Below are 21,191 nucleotides of genomic sequence, written 5' to 3'. Positions count from 1 at the left end.
ATACAGGGTGTAAATTTGAAGTTGACAAAGTCCACAGCTCGTGGTCGTCCGGTAGCGTTCTCGCTTCCCGCGCCCGGGTTCCCGGGTTCGATTCCCGGCGGGGTCACGGATTTTCTCTGCCTCGCGATGATTGGATGTTGTGTGATGTCCTTAGGTTAGTTGGGTTTAAGTAGTTCTAAGTTCTAGGGGACTGATGACCATAAATGTTAAGCCCCATAGTTCTCAGAGCCATTTGAACCATTTGAACACGTTGACAAACCAGAATCACTCGAAAAATAAGCTTCACACGAAAAAAATGTGTAGAATCCGAAGTTGATTGTTGCTGAGGGGCACATTTGCTGGTGCTAAAATTAGCCCGGCACCCCAGCCCTTTGGGGGTGGGGAGGAAGGCCACTTTAAAATTTCAAATGGGGAACCCCCAATTTGTATTGCAGAATCAGATTCTACATAAAAACTACGCACATTTTGTCTTAAACATTTCTTTTGATTCTTGGTAGTTGGCGCTGTAATTCAAGAAAATCCATGTTCTAATTTTTGCGTAGAAAATCGTTACGGATAAATAAAAATACTTAACTTGCAAGTATTTGTAAATAATCAACAATAAAACGAAACCAATCGTTCCTTTTCAGGACCACCAAATCTTAAACGGGAATATGTTCATCCTTAATTAGCGAGTGAGTTAGTCTTTTCCTCAGTTAGTCTTTTACTTTGTTTGCTCTGTTAGTTAATGAGTTAAGTGATTCTGGTTTGCCAACTTAAAATTTACACCCTGTAGTACGGAAGGTAAATGAAAAAATAGTGCAACGAGACCAACAGAAATTACACTTTAACTCAAAGGAAATAATTACATTGAAGTCATGATGGTGCCCTGGACTTTGGAAAATACGAGACATGGTTTTAGTAAAGTGTGTAATCGACATAGACGGCAATCGGTGTGCTGCAAAGTGTTCCCAGGCTGACCACAAGTTCGTTAAGGTGTTCTTGTAATAGGCCTTCTATTCCTCAACCAGTGCCGTTGAAAACTGCTGGACGATCGTTGGTGCATGTGTATGTGCTGCGATATGCCAACGAATACATGCTGTATGGGATTTAATTCGGGAGAAAAGGTATCCCAGTCCATTCGCCGAATGTTTTGTCATACTGGTTGCTCATCCACCTGCGCTGTACAATGTTATCACTCATAGTCAATTATAAAAATGAAGTCAGGACCGAATGCAGTACTGAATAAATGGGCGTAGTGAGGAGTGAACTGCCATAAGAACGTTGAGCGACCAGTGTACCATGTTCAAAGATTTGGAGGTCAGTACGCCCATGAAACCTTACGTCTTCCCTCACCGTAACACCAGAACGGTCACGTTCGGCAGTGTTCCTGGGTGTATTATGTGTTCCGACGTCTCACCATATTAAGTGTACGTCCGTATTGTGGAATGTGAAACAGATCATCATCCACTCCACCGTAATCAAGAAGTCGACATTTATTAAGGTACGTCGCTTAACGTGTAAAAATTTTCTCAGTGCATATTTAGGTATTTAGACAATAACAGCACAGTGGTGATTGCAGTAATTATTCAGTATTTAATGTTTCTATATGCTCTTGTTGCAATTGCCAAAAGGTGACTACAGCCTTCCTCTGTAATGGTGCAAAAGAATGGTGTCTTGCGACGTCACCCTCGCTTCAGATATCAAGGTGTCGACACATGGGAAAAAAGGCCAGAGCTCAGAAGTTCTTGTGAGGTGTGAGGAAGGTTAATGGTGTCACATTGTCACCAAATTTCACCACAATTCTGCAACCGCCACTGTGGATGTGTGACACTATGGAAAGGTCGTCACACACCATCTTACCTACGTTTAACCCCTTCTTTTGACGCCTCTGTGATTGAGGGGAGAACCGTGACACACAGCGTTCAAATCATGCGGTTGTCTTATGGATGGCTGTGAAAAACATTTCTGACAATAACGGCTCGGAACTGGCGCGAGATGACCTCAGGAGATGACAGTCATAGGCGCCTGCAGGCAACCCCTTGGCGGCCCTCCGATTCGCATGCCCGTTAGCAGGGGCCTAGGACTCTGTCACCGATTGTCTCTTTACAGGAACATTTCTAAAGCGCTCAAAGATCTGACTATTAGGGTTCGCTAGGTTTGAAAGATAAACTACCACCAAAGTTAGTATCAATCACCAGAAAAATACTAAATGCGAGAGTCTACGGGGAGTAAAAATTATGTATTTATTTTACCAGTAACAGCAACCTGTACTGGAGAATAAGTTCATAGGGCAAAGATATAATTTTATACTATTTATATCTCGTCAATTAACGATAACCCCCACAAGTAGCGCTTTGCTACAACAATATCCTTGACACTATTGAAATTTTATAATAATAAACTGTTGCGTTAATCTCAGTGTTTCAGAATTAAATGGGCTAACTTTTCATTTATACTCAATCATTTTTCCATAACACGCAAACTTGTCTTTCCTGTCTGTTTTTTATTTTGTAAAGTGCACCATTTTACATTTCTGAACACTGACGGCACCGAAAACCTCTTCTGGAATAAGTAATTAGTCGCCCAATGAAACTCTGTAATAAATATTTTGTTCTTTTTTTCTTTAATTTTTGGCAAGTAGGGGGCACTTCCAACGTTTCAGACCCCTAGTAAGTAACACCATATGCATCAAAATTACTACGTATTTAAAAATGAACAAAATGGGAGGTTGTGGAAATTTCTAAGATTGACGTGTGAGGTTTGTTTCAAACTGAGAGTTTTGATGATTAAGAGAGTGGATTATTTTAGAATGAAAATTACAATGAACTTCTGTAATACATAAGCACATCTGACTAAAGTTGATTATACTGAAGCGCATCTAAATGAACTGACTACAGAAGCAAACTTGACTGATAGTATATGCAAAAGTTGATCTGTCTAATAATGACTATACAAGCGTAAAGAAATGATAACAGATGTACCATTATATCTCATTGTTATGGAAAATACACTCCTGGAAATGGAAAAAAGAACACATTGACACCGGTGTGTCAGACCCACCATACTTGCTAAGGACACTGCGAGAGGGCTGTACAAGCAATGATCACACGCACGGCACAGCGGACACACCAGGAACCGCGGTGTTGGCCGTCGAATGGCGCTAGCTGCGCAGCATTTGTGCACCGCCGCCGTCAGTGTCAGCCAGTTTGCCGTGGCATACGGAGCTCCATCGCAGTCTTTAACACTGGTAGCATGCCGCGACAGCGTGGACGTGAACCGTATGTGCAGTTGACGGACTTTGAGCGAGGGCGTATAGTGGGCATGCGGGAGGCCGGGTGGACGTACCGCCGAATTGCTCAACACGTGGGGCGTGAGGTCTCCACAGTACATCGATGTTGTCGCCAGTGGTCGGCGGAAGGTGCACGTGCCCGTCGACCTGGGACCGGACCGCAGCGACGCACGGATGCACGCCAAGACCGTAGGATCCTACGCAGTGCCGTAGGGGACCGCACCGCCACTTCCCAGCAAATTAGGGACACTGTTGCTCCTGGGGTATCGGCGAGGACCATTCGCAACCGTCTCCATGAAGCTGGGCTACGGTCCCGCACACCGTTAGGCCGTCTTCCGCTCACGCCCCAACATCGTGCAGCCCGCCTCCAGTGGTGTCGCGACAGGCGTGAATGGAGGGACGAATGGAGACGTGTCGTCTTCAGCGATGAGAGTCGCTTCTGCCTTGGTGCCAATGATGGTCGTATGCGTGTTTGGCGCCGTGCAGGTGAGCGCCACAATCAGGACTGCATACGACCGAGGCACACAGGGCCAACATCCGGCATCATGGTGTGGGGAGCGATCTCCTACACTGGCCGTACACCACTGGTGATCGTCGAGGGGACACTGAATAGTGCACGGTACATCCAAACCGTCATCGAACCCGTCGTTCTACCATTCCTAGACCGGCAAGGGAACTTGCTGTTCCAACAGGACAATGCACGTCCGCATGTATCCCGTGCCACCCAACGTGCTCTAGAAGGTGTAAGTCAACTACCCTGGCCAGCAAGATCTCCGGATCTGTCCCCCATTGAGCATGTTTGGGACTGGATGAAGCGTCGTCTCACGCGGTCTGCACGTCCAGCACGAACGCTGGTCCAACTGAGGCGCCAGGTGGAAATGGCATGGCAAGCCGTTCCACAGGACTACATCCAGCATCTCTACGATCGTCTCCATGGGAGAATAGCAGCCTGCATTGCTGCGAAAGGTGGATATACACTGTACTAGTGCCGACATTGTGCATGCTCTGTTGCCTGTGTCTATGTGCCTGTGGTTCTGTCAGTGTGATCATGTGATGTATCTAACCCCAGGAATGTGTCAATAAAGTTTCCCCTTCCTGGGACAATGAATTCACGGTGTTCTTATTTCAATTTCCAGGAGTGTATAAGCATGTCTTACTAATATACAGACAGCCACAACACGACTGTTTAATAATTTATTTGCATGGGTCTAGCACTGGATAGCCAAGTGCAACAGAATTACTTCACAACAGTTTAAACAAAAGCACATATGCAGACAGTGTTTATGACTGCGCAAAGTCAACTATAACATCAGTTCTGTTGAAAAAAAAAGTGTGTGAAATCTTATGGGACTTAACTGCTAAGGTCATCAGTCCCTAAGCATACACGCTACTTAACCTACATTATCCTAGGGACAAACACACACACCCATGCCCGAGGGAGGATTCGAACCTCCACCGGGACCAGCCACACAGTCCATGACTGCAGCGCCTGGACCGCTCGGCTAATCCCGCGCGGCATCAGTTCTGTTGTTCGCTATATAACCACGTCGGAAGCATTGCAGCATCCCTGTGAAACTAGCATGCGATTGCGGTGTACATGTAGTTTGGTCAGCTTCATCATAAAGCACAAAGCTAAAACAAAAGTGACATAGTACTGTGCGTTATAGTAAGTGATTGCACAATGGACCAACTTGGTCCTGATAACTTGTTTCCTAAAACTTTGCTTCTCTGAGTGTAAATCTTCTCTTATTAATTCTCTGGCTGTAATAACAGTGTAATCCGCAGGCAAAATAGCTGTTTCAGTGCAGATGATCGAAGTTGCAGACATCGACGGCAAGTGAATAAACAGATTTTCAATACAGATTAGTAACGCACAGGAAAGGGTAAATATGGATATATAATAGACTACGAAACAATTTTATACTCGAATTACTTTGAGCTAAATTGTCACGTCTCTGTAGTAAAGGTTAAACAGGACTAAACGACTTACTTCTGTAATTCTCCAAGCGATTTAAGAATTTTACTGGCAGAAATAGGTTCGTCCGTCTGTCAGCTACAGGATAACTTTGAAGTACAAGCTGGAATGTTTTGAACTGAATTGGAACTCGGCCGGGATAGTAGCAAATTCCAGGGGTAGAACCCAAGTGATAAATCAAGGTTTGCCGGCCACTGTGACCGAGCGGTCCTAGGCGCTTCAGTCCGGAACAGCGCTGCTGCTACGGTCGCAGGTTCGAATTCTGCCTCGGGCATGGATGTGTGTGATGTCCTTAGGTTAGTTAGGTTTAAGTAGTTCTAAGTCTAGGGGACTGATGACCTCAGATGCTAAGTCCCATAGTGTCCAGAGCCATCATTTGAATAAATCAAGGTTTATATTGTAGTTTAATACAACATCTGAGAAAAGTATACACTGAAGTCCATGTTTTCCGTAGTCAAAACAAGATTAGAAGTACTTCCCGATAACTTGAATTTGAGAACAGATGAATGTTCATATATAACTCTGTCAGTGGTTCTCCCTCTTGTCAGTATCATGGAGGAGCATTTCAGGCAACAGTCTCGGAACACTTTTTTCTAGGAGCGCTATATGATTCCCTGTTGGGACTAGGTTTCCATTTAGTTCACCTGCTGTATTCAGAAAGTGATTATTAAGTACTGTACATATATGCGACTTATCAGTAACACGGACATTCCCACTATGCACTGATTCTATATCCTCGACCTGTCTCTGCAGACCAACCACTTCCTTTACGACTGACCATATGGTTTTAATTTTATCCTGAGATTTAGCTATTCTATCTGCATACCACATACTTTTTGCCTTCCTAATAACATTTTTAAGCACCTTACAATACTGTTTGTAATGGGCTGCTGCATTTAGATTTTGACTGTTTCTAACGTTTTGATATAATTGCCACTTTGTTCTACAAGATATTCTTATCCCTCTAGTCAGCCACCCAGGCTGCCTGTTTGTGCTAGTATCCTGTTTTGAACGTTCTAACGGAAAGCAACTTTGAAAGAGCACGAGAAAAGTCTTGAGAAAAGCATTATACTTATCGTCTACTGTATCAGCGCTATAAACATCTTGCCACTCTTGTTCCTTGATAAGGTTTACTAAGGTCTCTACAGCAACTGGATCAGCTTTCCTAAACAGCTGAAGACTATATTTAACACGTGTTGCAGCACAAAAATCTTTTAGAGTTAAAATTTGTGCATCATGATCTGAAAGGCCATTCACCTTTTTGTTAACAGAATGCCCTTCTAGTAATGGGGAATGAACAAAAATGTTGTCTATAGTTGCTCTACTGTTCCCTTGCACTCTCGTTGGAAAGAATACGGTTTGCATAAGATTATATGAATTAAGGAGGTCTACCAGCATCCTCTTCCTTGCACAATCACTTATACAATTAATATTGAAGTCACCACATATTACTAACTTTTTGTATTTCTTATAAAGTGAACCAAGAACATGTAACTAATCAACTAATTACGTGGTAAGACCAAGGACTTCGTGGTTAGACACCATACATAATCACGAATTTACGAAAATTATTCTGTAGGTTGTTACGAACATACAACACATTTCGACAAAACCAATTCCTAAATAGTTACGACATATGCTGCCGAGAAGCGACCGCAGTAACAACATGTGAGCTCACGGCAATAAATTCCAGCCAACGTCTTTTCACGCTAATTTACGAAACTTTGTATGTATAAAGAAAATTATTTGTCATATAAATGAGCGAGAAAATGCAATAGCTGACTAATTCGCTGAGGACAACGTTTATTTGAACTAAGAGGCTCTCAAGAATATATTTTAATCATAAATGAATGAAATATGAGTCAAATAGCCAAACTGAGAGGAGATTACTCCGAAATTAAATCTCTATCTCCTTCGAAAACAATCTTAGCATAGTGTAGCAATATATCACTCAAAGTGCTCCAGCAGCGACGTCAGGTTCCGTGTCCAGAATCATCTCCGACGCAAGTCTGAGACTCAGCGGCCCTATGTCCACTCGTTTCCGCTTTCCAAAGTCCTTTACCTCTGCACCCAAAATAAACCACTCGACAGGTTGTCATAGATTGTACTGAGTTTGACTGTCATTTGTCCTACTGAACCACAGCTAACATAACATCTTCTAGCAAAGCGAAATCCAAAGAACACGCTAGAAATGAAATATTTTTTATCTCATGGTACAGCATAATCTCTCTCTCGCTACTCGCACATGTCAAATAACCGAGTACACGTGACTTGTAATGAAATAGATACGAATACTAAAAGCGGTGTAAAGGGTATAAGTGCTGATATTTCTGTTGCTGACTGAGGACGGTGTACTGAACAACATTACATCAGTATTTACGTCATTTGCAGAATAACAATTATAGTTATTGCAAGTCGCATGTTTTTAGTAATTTTTGATAATATTTCTCGTGGAGAACAGCGGTCTGGAAAGAAATAGTTTAAAACTGCATCGCGGTCGAGACTGTCTGTGTCCATTTTTAAAGTACTTCTAACGTATGTGCTTTAAGGTTGGATAGTATCTCCACGTACATGTTTCAAGACCAAGCCATTAATGCTCATTCTCCCCTGGGCAGCGGGTCACTTGTTGAAGTGTGGATGCGTGGACGCAAAGTGGCAGGGGTAGTCCACTTAGTGCTGCAGTAACAACCATACACAAAGAATCAGCTAGTAAATTATGTGACGTGTTTGCGGGAGGACTGTTAGACACAGAGAATAAACAATCGACACGCTGATGTGTGCACATATTAAGGTACCAGATACAAAAAAAATCTGCACTTATACCTGTTACAATATAAGTTACTTAGGCAGCCTCACACTGTAGGAATATTTCACCTGTTGTTTCTAGCAGAAGATGTACGTTTCCCCACCTCGTTTTGGCTGCATTCCGCAACACACTGCCTTATTTCTAAACTGTTAGGTTTAGCTCGCAAAGTCATTGTGATTAAATCGACTGGAGTGCGTAGGTGTTACAGTGGCAAGTGGGATGTCACACTACAGATTTGAACATTGAACAGCAAATGCAATGAGATGCCCAAATATCCCAAAAATTCATTTTTTTTTGTGTATGTGTGGGGTAGTTCCCTCTGACATTACGCTGCACACTTGTAAATTGAGACTTTTCCGCAATGTCGCTCACATTTGGAAAGACCTGAGTAGCTGTAACGTCCACTCCTTTACAGAGCAAGAGCACTTAACTCTTTGACTAATAATATTTCCGAGGCACGGATTCGTACTAAAGTCAAAATTACAAATCCAAGTCAGTAATCACATGCCAGTTGTACGAATATTGAACGAGTCAGAAGTTAAACAGGCCAACTTCAGTTACAGAATCAATTTTTTTTTACTTTCTAGAACCACTGATGTGCCGTCTACATGAAGGGCCATTGCGTGGTAGGGGCGAATGTACTACAGTATCAGAAAACCAAATAGTTTTACAAACTCAGAAGATGGCGTAAATTGGTAAAGAAGAAAGGTGCTGCATCCAAATAGTCACTCAAACAAGCAAGCATTGAAGGAGACATTTTTTTTATTTTTTCATAGAAGTCATACTTCTAGTACCACCGCAGAACAACTGCATCTTCCCCTGTCTCTCCGGTCAAAAGCCGCTGGAATAGTCAGTGCTCCCCGCCCTCTTCCCGAGCTCCAGAACTGGAACTCCATAGCGTTTCCTCCGAGGCAATAATACGACAGAGAGTGGCCCTTTGAGCTCATTTTGTTGCGGATTTCACCCATTTGGATATAAGTTCAAGATCATGATATTAAATTGTTTGTGGGGATATCCCCACCAACATTATTTAACATGAACCGGTTTCCATTACTGTGGGATCAGGTCCTGTATGAATTCACATCAGTAAAAATCTGCATGTGCTGTGAGAGTATGCACGGACTAATCTTGACCACTGCTTGCATCTTGCTTTGAGAGTTGCCAGCACACCACCCACCAATACTGATGAGGTAAGAGCTGTCACACTTAGTGCTCTTTCTATGCAAATCTCTCATACCTCATTGCCTACAACAATATGTCCTTCACATTTCTTAAGATGGTTGCCCAGGTTTCACTAGTTGGAGTACTACAGGGGCTGGACTAACATTTGTTTCTTGTTTGATTGTTTTTCCCTCGTTATTTTAAATTTATGGAGACGCATGCCTATATGACGAGTAACCTGGAATAGTTAACAGGTGTCGTCCAGTACTCGCACTGAAGAATATTTTTAAATGGGCTATGTATAATTATTCCATTGATTTACTGCTTGTGTTAAGTATTTATAGCCTTGTCCACGTCCCGTATTATAAACTACTTCTGGCGGAAACATCTGCTGTAACGAGAACCTCGAACGCCCTTAGGGCCAAGAGCAGAACTTCTACAGGTAAGATATCTTTTATGTGCTGATGTGGAAGTGGAACCCGACAGCATAGCTAATTTTACGTAATTCCTCTGTTCTTCAAGCTCATCAATTTCAGGCACACTATTCCACTCGTGGCTAAATATTGTCAAACTATAACTGACGTATTTTTCAAATTACATCCTAACTGTGACAGCATGTTTCTCTCGTCGGTCAACGAAACATGTATTACTCTCGCGAATGCGGGAGGTAAGTACATCGGTGTCGGCTGGAGCTCGCCAGCTAAGTGTTATTGTGAATATCGCCTCGTTCAGTGGGGTGCTAGCCACAATGGCCCTCTCAAAGAGCCTGTGTTACCCACCGTGGCATAGCCAACGCGGAGCCTTTTTTATCTTGCTGCTTTTCTAAGGAGAGAAGAGGCGAACGGTACGACTGCGTGGCGGAAACCTGCAAGCAGATAAGCGAATCGCGTAGGCCGTTAGCAGCACAGCGAGGGGAACCCCCGTCCGCTGATGTCGCAGGTGCGGGCCGCGCCCCCTGCCGCCTGCCATTCAGACTGCCGCTACTGATAAACCCACCTCCTGCACCTGCCTCCCTCTGTCGCGCGCCGCCGTGTTTCTTTTTCACAGCTGTGCATTCTTCCAGACGAAATTTCCAGCTGTGATGCAGAAAAGACGGCACAGTCTCATTAAAAATGATTCAGTGATATCTGAAATTTTTCAAGGGCAGGCGCTTTAGATAATCAACACAGTATTTCATCCGTTATGGACCGTGTGGCTGTTATTAAATTAAAGATTGCTGATACAAACCGCAACCAGCCACATGTACTTAAGTAGCTTTATTTCACTGATATGAACGGTTTCGAGCTATTATATTCTTCTTCATATTCCTACTTCTACATCTGTACCCTAAAAACCGCCTTAGGATGTGTTTCGGAGGATACATACTGTTCCACTATCTTTAGTCCCATTTCCTGTTCCAGTCACGACCGATCAACGGTAAGAACTATTTTTGGTAAGTCTCCGTGAGAGCCCCAAACGCTCTAATGTTACCTTCATGGGTTTTTCGTGAGATGTGTATAGGGGAGAACATTATGTTTGTTGACTTTTCTGGGAACCTACACCTTCTGAATTTAAACAGTAAACCAAATTTTAATGCAGAATACCTATCTGGCAGCATCTAACATGGGTTGGACTGAATATTCTAGATATTGTACGGGTGTGGCTGCTTCTAGTGACTTGTGAAATCGTGCAGTCATACATGAAGGGATATTTCTACCTGTTTACATACATTAAGTTGTATTTGTTGATATTCAGGGTCAACTATCAGTCCCTTGCACCAAGATTCGATCCTCTACAGGTCTTCCTGCATTTTGCTACAACTTTATAGTGTTGTGACGCATCTTGTACAGCACCAACACTCGCGAAAACTTCATGGAATTTCCAACGTTATCTACTATACTTTTAGTACATATTACGAAAAGTAATGGTCCTATACCATTCCCTTGGGGTCACCCGAAGCTACTTTTACTTCTGAAGATTTATCTCATTTAATAATGAAATGTCGTATCCCGTTGCTCAGGAATTCTTCCATGCAACCTCACAACTGGTATGATGTTCCTAGCGCTCATATTTTTTCCACGAGGCGGCAATATGGAACTTCATAAAACACACCTTTAAGGAACACGACATAAACCTGAGTGCCAGTACGTAGTGATTTCTGGATTTCGAGGACGAACAGAGTGAGCTGGTGCATCCTTCCTTGCAGAATCCATATTGATTCCTACAGGAGAGATTTTTCGATCCCCAGAAACGTCATAATACAAGAGCGAGTAACATGTTCCAAAATTCTACTCTAGACGAACGTTACTTTTCATAAGGTGCGAGAGTCGTCGGCAGAAGGTCGGCTGAACATGTTCCTTGTAGAATTTTAAATAGTTATTCCACGTTATGTGCTATGTGCAAGGATAGTGTAACATTGAAAAATACTCTAATTTACATGCAATCACGTACAATTTCGTTTGTTGTTGTTGATGTTTTGTCGTCTGGTCTTGACTGCCATACATTTCTGGAAGAAACACAAAGTGCTGATATTTAAACTGCATACACGTATCACTTAAGCCATGGTGGCAGACGAACATTTCACAATATGTCCTTAGTAAGCAGCTCAAACATGTACTTCAAATGTGCTGTCCTTTTTTACAAACGAAGTTTATCCACCAAAGAAAAATATCGCTGGTTTCCTGACAGGCAAAGATCTCATCTATATGTTTGGGAGCTCACCAAGTTAATAACAGTACTCTACCTGCACGAGTAAGCTTATTATTTAAGGACGGCAAGACTTACAGAGTATCATTTTTAGGGAAGTGTTTTCAGGGAGTAAACGGTAGTGAATGTTTCATATGTCAGGACAGGATCACAAATGTGTATGCACACTTTTTCTGGCGACGTTAAAGGTTCGTGGTTTATTACTGAGAGTATAAAAAGAGAGCAGAGACGAGTGAGGTATCATTCTACAGTCCACAAATGGGAAAGTTCACAGAAATAAGTCATGTACCTAGGAACGATCATATCGGAAATGGAGAAGGTGGCTGGCTGTTCGCGTGCTAACGTCGTTAGCATTTATCGAAAGTGGGTGATGGATGGTGAAACGATGGGTAGACAGCAATGTGTTGTATGCCCACGGCTCGTCACGGAACGTTGAGGTCACAGGCTTGCCCTCTCCGTAAAGCAGGGCAGGTGGCGATCAGTGACAGGTCTGACGAAAGAATAGAGTGCTGGATTAGGTACAAGTGTTGCGGAGCACACCATTCTGTGCACATTGTTGAACACTGGCTTCCGCAGCAGATGACCCACCAGTACATGTTTCCGTGTAGGCCTAGTGACATCGTCAGTTACGATGGCAGTGGACATGGGACGATGCACTGTTAATCAATTAATACTTGTCACCCGACCGTATGATAACTATTGTTACTACATAAGCTCGATGGCGATGTCCTGAAGTAGCGTAATAGTGGCAAACGGCTGCTCCAAAGTTGGCGCGCACCACGGATACAGGGCAGAAGAATGCTATGGAGGCATTCACCTGGGCCTCCATTGGACCTGTGGTAGTAATCGAAGGAACCATAACAGTTACTGACTGCCTGAAAATTATTGCACACTTGCACTCTTTCATTCTTCATGTCTTCCAATAAGATAAATGGCCGAGTCACAAAGTGTTCACCCGACCGTATGATAACTATTGTTACTACATAAGCTCGATGGCGATGTCCTGAAGTAGCGTAATAGTGGCAAACGGCTGCTCCAAAGTTGGCGCGCACCACGGATACAGGGCAGAAGAATGCTATGGAGGCATTCACCTGGGCCTCCATTGGACCTGTGGTAGTAATCGAAGGAACCATAACAGTTACTGACTGCCTGAAAATTATTGCACACTTGCACTCTTTCATTCTTCATGTCTTCCAATAAGATAAATGGCCGAGTCACAAAGTGGTATGTGGAGCATCGTAGTGAAATCACATGATGTCTGAACTGAGCCCGATGGAACACATCTGGGGTGCAAACTCTAGCTCATTACCCACAAACCACCGTTTCCTTATTTATGGGAATCACGCGGGCCGTGTGCAGCTGTAAGGTGCCACATACTTCCGGAAGCCCACAAAGGAATTCATGGTAGCAGAACCGCTGCTGCTTTACGAACCAGAGATGTAGCAACACGCTATCACACATATACTGTATCATCAGAGTGTGTAATTAGATCATCTTTACCACTTAGTAGTTGGTTGAGAGTATTGCAGTGTCTAAATAGGAGAATAAGCCATTGGCCTTCAAATAAATTTCCACATGAACAGTAATGTCGAACGGTACAGAGTAAAAGTAGAAATACAGTAATGCACCCTTTTTAATAAAATTCACAGATACTGAGTCCTTCACAAAAACATTCGACTTAAATAAAATGAGTCGTTTAACAAGTAATGGACAAAGTTATTGAAAAAAAACCAAATTGAGTAAGTGGAATGACCCGTCTGTGTTGCCACATAGAAATAAATAATTAACACCACGAAACGCAAGTAAAGAATTGAGCGCATCTAACACCATTTTCAAAGTTGAGTATTGTTGTACTGTATGACCAAGCATATAATTCGAAAGGTTTCAAAACAGTACGAACATGCGAACATTTCGTTGTCGTAACGATTCGCAGCGCTATCTTATTTGTGAACGGCGTATCCTGTATAATTTGAAGTCGATCCTAAAATGTATACAATCAAAGAAAAGACCTCGCGAACGCTCCATCAAAACTTAAATTTCTCCATAGAGCCAACGTGTTTCCTCAGAACAAAGCTTCCAGTGACTGATGAGGTGTAATTAAAATTTAACTCTCAAAGTGGAATAAGACAAAATTTTCTCTGCAAAGGAAAGTGCTGTACCGCCAGCAGTTCAGGGTTACGATGAAAGTTTATCATGGCAGATGACTCAAGCAAAATCGTAAAAGAATACAAGCCGCTGTGGCACATATCTCAAACCCATCTTCCACCTTAAACCTCTTAGCAGACGTCAGGTTGCGCTCACAGCTACCATACAAATTTCACCCAGAGACGCCACACCAAGTAAAATCCTTTATCAGTTTTAAGTCATCAGTCTAAAGATCGGTCTGATGCTGTTGTACGACCTTCTATAATTCTCTTTCATCGCGGAATATTTATTACAGCTTAGATTCTTTTTAAGTAGCTTTACATAATCTTTCTCTATCGGTATAAATTTCCCCGTTTACCTTCTCTTCTGGTGTTATTTTAAGGACTGTTGTGTTGTTTGTCAGCTATTTTACCAACGGCGTCTTTTCAATTTGAAAGTTTTCTGGCACACGTTATCTGTCACCCGTTCTTCCTAATGTATCATTTTTATTACTTTACTAGCCGAATTTTTTACATCTTACTGTACCAAATATGTGAAACCGTTCTAGTGTCCTCTTCCTTGGTTTATCCGAAGCCCGGCTTTCACTTTCATGTAATACTTTCATGTAACACTAGTTAGTCGTACTAACGTCGTTCTTCCTCGTTTCCCAATCAATATTTGAAGCCACTAGATTCTGTTTACTGGGCAAATTTTTTTCGGCCTGCTTTAATTTACTTCTCACGTCTTTTTGGAGAAAAGTGAAATAAAAATGGCGTTTTACTGGTGAATATGGTGCCTCAGTTAATGAAATATCTAGTTACCTGTAGTTGACTTCTTTCGTCGTTGGTACAGCTGGAAAAGTGGAAGACGTGAACTACACTTGACAGCAAGCACGATATTTCATTAATCGCTCGTCATACGCATGGAGAACCTCTTAAATTACACCAGTTTCCGATGGCAAATGGAACAATGACAAACATTTTTGAGAAAGAGCGTTTACAGACACAGAAAACGTGCGTCCTCCAACAGCGCAGGCAAGACACTAAGCATAGAAACAAAGTAAATCTATAGCGATAAGAATAAAAATAGTTTTTCTCCATATTCAAATAAATACTTTATCAAAACTTGGCTAATTCGTATAACTGTGACAGCTATGTAGGGCATTAACGGTTGGAAATACAAGAAGAATCGCAAGAAAGATATTATATTGACAAATTTACATAGAAATGCTGACAAATCTTCCCGCATTAAATTAAGTTTGTGAAGGTGATAGTATCAACATGTTATATTATGAAATTTTACGGTTTTCTGGTGACGTAATTGCTGTCAATGCTCTAAGGCGTCACATCAGTGTCGCCGTCCTGGGACTAGAGATCGGAAATCAGCTTTGTGTAGCCATGGTTTAGGGCCAGCGTCTTTGACGAATAATCCAAATATTCTTGGTCCGGGGTTCGAAACTCGCTATTGCTTTAATTTTGAATAAAAGTCATTGGCAATGGTGGCCAAGGCCTTCCGCCATAAGAAGTACCCTCTTCCTGCCGACAATCTTCTCAAACAGAGGGGAGGAGCGGACAGAAGTTCAGGGCACTCTCTTGCAATTCTGGTGGGAAACTGCCCCCAGAAGGTGGAATAATCAGCAATTATCAACGGCATGAGAATGCAGAAGTCAATGGAAATTACTGCATTAAAGACACATAAATTGTATCCATAGGATATGTGGTGTGCAATTGAAAAAGTGTTATGATGATATCTGCATTGGCAAGAGATTCCGGACTAGTCATCCACTCGGATCTCTGAAAAGGGAATCCCAAGGGGCAGGTGACCATGAGAAAAAGATTGATTAACCAGCGAAAGGTTTACGTTCTATGAGTCTGGTTATGGGATGCCAGAAATTTGAATGTGTTAGGAAAGCTAATAAATTTGAAAATGAAAATTCAAATAGTCTAAATATAACGGGAATCTGAAGTGAAATGGAAAGAAGGCAAAAATTTCTAGTAAGATGAGTATAACATAATATCAGAATAATGTCAGAAATGATATAACGAGAGTGAGATACATTAGGAATAGTGTAGTAGGGAATAGAATGAGTTGCTGTGAATAGTTCTCAGCAAGAATTGAGGTATAGGTGCCAATGTCGCTAGCCGAAGATGAAGAGACAGAGAAAGCGTGTGAACATATTATTCGGCTTTAGGGGAATGAACAGAAAAGAGGCTTACGGTAGGATATGAGCTGGGTAGCAGCAATGGGAGAGAAGAAAGACCATTTCAGTTCTGCAATACATTTCAATAAGTAATGGCGAACATACTGTTCAACAATCACAAGAGTAGGAATCATACTTGGAAAAGGCCGGAAAATAAGGGGAAACTCCCTCTAGATTACGTCATCGTCAAGCAGAGATATCTAAATAAGACACTGCATTGCAAGGCATACTCACAAGCAGATATAGACTCAGATCACAATTTAGCAATGTTGAAGAGTAGGCTAAAGTTTAAGAGACTAGTCAGAAGGATCTGTATGCAAGGAAATGGGATACAGAAGTACTAAGGAATGAAATGGTACGCTTAAAGAAACTACGGTTGACAGAAGAAATACTTCAGTACAGCGACCAGAAAGAAAGTACCAAAGTGCACAGGGAAGTTCACGAATACAGAAATACAAGCCACTTAGCAATGAAATAAACAGAAAATGCAGGAAATTAATGCGAAAAGATACCCCGAAAAACGTGAAGATACACAAAAAGAAATGATTGTTGCAACTACTGACTCAGCGTATAGAAAAATAAAAACAACTTTCGTTGAAATTTCAAGAAAGGTTGGAAACACGAAACCAGACAGAAGGGAATCAAAGTATTTGAGCATAGGTGGTACAGAAGAATGTTGAAAATTAGGTGGACAGACAAGCAATGAGGATCTTCTCCGCAGAATCGCCGAAGAAACAAATTTGGATAACATTGACAAGAAGAAGTTTGGTTGGTTGGTTTGGGGAAGGAGACCAGACAGCGTGGTCATCGGTCTCATCGGATTAGGGAATGATTGGGAAGGAAGTCGGCCGTGCCCTTTCAGAGGAACTATCCCAGCATTTGCCTAAATCAGGATGGCCGGACGCGGGATTGAACCGTCGTCCTCCCGAATGCGAGTCCAGTGTCTAACCACTGCGCCACCCCGCTCGGTCAGGAAGAAGGGACAGGATAGTAATACAAGTACTAACACATCAGGGAATAACTTCCATGGAGCTGCAGAGGGTAGAAGTTGTAGCAGTTGTAAAGGAAACTGAGACTAGAAAACATCCATCAAATGAATGAGGGAGTATATGGAAATTGCTGCTATGAGATAAAAAAGCTGGCATGGTAGAGGCATTCATAGCGGTCCACATCAAACCAGTAAGAACAGCGAATACAGGAGTTCGCAAGTACAACCGAGGATTCGCGACATCGCCTTCTTCATACGTAAACGTTGTGCTCGATGGTGATTATATCTCATTCCAGTGACTGATCACTTATCAGTGAATATTTTTCTGTTTGTATATTCATTCATCTACAGGTGACAATTACTGAACTACACACATCAAAAAATAGTTTTGCATCACTCCGGTTTCCAAAACTCCAGATGATAGACGTTGACTGTAGATATTGTATCACAGACACAGTCACTTTGACTGTTTAGAGATGTCACTAAACCCGCCCAAAGATGTAAACGACCATGCATGAGCAGCGCTTATTAGATGGAGGGGGCCCGACAGCCGATCAGCTCCAGTCATTCTACCAGGAAGGAGGTACACGGCTGGTGTTGTCTGCAGTTCAACCATGCCTAGACGGTCAATACCGCAGTTCGATCGCGTCCGCATTGTTACTTTGTGCCAGGAAGGGCTCTCAACGGGGGCGAAACAAAGCGATGTTGTTCGGACATGGAGGAGATACAGAGAGACAAGAAATATCGATGACAATCCTCGCTCAGGCCACCCAAGGGCTACTATTGCAGTGGATGACCGCTACCTACAGATTATGGCTCGAAGGAAGCCTGACAGCAACGCCACCATGTCGATTAATGCTTTTCGTGCAGTCACAGGACGTCGTGTTACGACTCAAACTGTACGCAATAGGCTACATGATGCGCAACTTAACTCCCGACGTCCATGGTGAGGTCCATCTTTGCAACCACGACACCATGCAGCGTGGTACAGATGTGCCCAGCAACATGCCGAATGGACCGCTCACGATTGGCATCACGTTTTCTCCACCATCCAGAGAATCGTCGGAGACGTGTTTGTAGGCAATCCAGTCAGGTTGACACACTGTACAGCGAGTGCAGCAATGTGGAGGTTCACTGCTGTTTTGGGGTGGCATTATGTGGGGCTGGTGCTCATGGAAGGTGCCGTAACGGTTGTACGATACGTGAATGCCATCCTCAGACCGATAGTGCAACCATATCGCAACATATTGGCGAGGCATTCGTCTTCATGGACGACAATTAGCGCCCCCGTCGTGCACATCTTGTGAATGACACCCTTCAGGATAACGACATCACGCGTCTAGAGTGGCCAGCATGTTCTTCAGACATGAACGCTATCGAACATGCCTGGGATGGATTGAAAAGGGCTGTTTATGGGCTCTGACGTATGTACGGCGGATCGCCGTTGAGGAGCGGGACAATCTGGACCAACATTGTCTTGATTAACTTGTGGATAGTACGCCACGACGAATACAGGGAAGAATCAATGCAAGGGGATGTGCTCCTGGGTTTTAGAGGTACCAGTGTGTGCAGCAATCTGGACCACCGCCTCTCGAGTTCTCGCTGTATGGTGGCACAACATGCAATGTGTGGCTTTCATGAGCAATAAAAAGGGCGGAAATGATATTTATGTTGATCTGTATTCCAATTTTCTGTACAGGTTTCGGCACTCTCGGAACCGAGGTGATGCAAAACTTTTGATTTGTGTATATGAAAAAAATCGTTATAACTTCTGAACGGTTTGCGTTAGGACTTTCAAACTGCACTGTTGGCAGTGGGGCATAATGGGAATAAGTATGCGCATGCGCATGCGCCTTGTTGTTGTGGACCTTTCGCACGTGAAAATTTCACGGTACAGCGTGCCGAAGCGTATTGCGCTTGCGAAGGCCTACAATGTGATCAATAACAGCCCAACTGCGGCTCAAATGAACTTTTTGACCGAGTTCAAGCTGAAGACAACCGGCCCAACTGAACTAACAACCAAGAAATTGATTCGCAAGTGTGAGAGAACGGGTGGTGTTCGTGATGACAATATTGGCAATGTCTGTCGTCCAAAAAATGGTGAAAACCCCTGAAAACATCGTCCGCAGCTCGTGGTCGTGCGGTAGCGTTCTCGCTTCCCGCGCCCGGGTTCCCGAGTTCGATTCCCGGCGGGGTCAGGGATTTTCTCTGCCTCGTGATGACTGGGTTTTGCGTGATGTCCGTAGGTTAGTTAGGTTTAAGTAGTTCTAAGTTCTAGGGGACTGAAGACCATAGATGTTAAGTCCCATAGTGCTCAGAGCCATTTTTTTGAACCCTGAAAACATCGAGAAGACATGCGCTGTGTTTCAAAACAGCCCTAGGAAATCGATCATACGAGCTGGACAATAGATGGGAATCGACTGGGAGACCCTGCGACGTATTGTTGTTGAAAACTTGCTTCTCTTTCCATGCAAAATTCAAACCCCTTCAGCTATTAAATGCCAGGGCTATGGAACAGCGGTTGTGTTTCGCCAACACTACTGTCCAGACAACCGACGAACAGGAATTCGTTGTGAGTATGCTTTGGTTTAGCGACGAAGGCCACTTTCATTTGGATATATTTGTCAATAAAATTGGCGCATTTGGGGGACTGAGAATCCGCATTTCGCAGTCAGGAAGTCTCTTACCCTCAATGGATGACTGTGTGGTGTGGATTGTCCAGTCGCGGAGTAAACGGTTCGATGTTCTTTGATAGTACGTTGAGTACCGAACGGTACGTGAAGGTTTTGGTAGGTGATTTCTTCCCCATTGTCTATAGTGACCCTGATTTCAACAGGATGTGGTTCATGCAAGACAGAGGTGAACCCCATCGATTCAGGAGAAAGTTTGGTGTCCTGGAGGAGCACTTTGGGGATCGCATTCTGGCTGTGTTGAACCCGTGGGCCCCTGTCATGGGTCTCGATTGGCCGCTATATTATCCTAAAAAATGGTTCAAATGGCTCTGAGCACTATGGGACTTAACTACTGTGGCCATCAGTCCCCTAGAACTGAGAACTACTTAAACCTAACTAACCTATGGACATCACACACATCCATGCCCGAGGCAGGATTCGAACCTGCGACCGTAGCAGTCGCGCGGTTCCGGACTGCGCGCCTAGCTATATTATCCTGATCTGAGCACATGCGATTCCTTTTTGTGGGACAGTATTAAAGACAATGTGCATAGCAATAACCACAAAACTATTGCTGAGCTGAAAAAACCATTCCGGAGGTCATCGACAGCATCGATGTTCGGACACTTCACCGGGTCACGCAGAGTTTTGGTATTCGTCTCACATCATCGACAAAGATGGCAGGCGTATCGAACATTTCATAACCTAAATCCGAATATCTGTAGTGAAGTTTACAAGTTGAACCAGGTGTGCACACGCCGTAATATGCAGTTAATTTAAGTTTTGTCTCATATAGTTCAGTGGTTTAAATGGAACTCTGGTACACGAATGCCAAATATTCTTTTCTTCCGTAATCTTTGCACTGTAATAATATCTATGTGCCCTGTGCTTATATATTTATCTACTCTCTGGTTATCTGTATACACATCTAAAAGAGTTACTGCATGCTGGGGCTCTTGGTACAGTGACTTTATTTAACAACCACGGCCTGTACAGGGAGCCTGAAGTCTAATCAGTTTAACATGCGACGGATAACATTAGCTGTACCTCGAACCAATACATTCAGTACAAAGGGCAATAACGGTTTCTTTTATCATGACCATAGCTAAGATGTTATTTGTTGGTGTTCCTATAAGGCTTTAATCATTCTTCCTACTATCTTCATATTTCAAATCGTTTTTTGCAGTTGGGTTCAACACAATCTCTATTTAATAAGGAACTGGAGTCCTGGTCTAACTATCTGTCTCAAAAGGTGGTTCTTCATTACTATCGACATTTATGGGCCTAAGACACTGCCTTCAACATTAGA

The sequence above is a fragment of the Schistocerca piceifrons genome, chromosome 4 (assembly GCF_021461385.2).
Source record: "Schistocerca piceifrons isolate TAMUIC-IGC-003096 chromosome 4, iqSchPice1.1, whole genome shotgun sequence".
Classification (NCBI taxonomy): Eukaryota; Metazoa; Arthropoda; class Insecta; order Orthoptera; family Acrididae; genus Schistocerca; species Schistocerca piceifrons.
The sequence above is the reverse complement of the archived record's forward strand: the minus strand, read 5'-3'. Positions refer to the sequence as shown.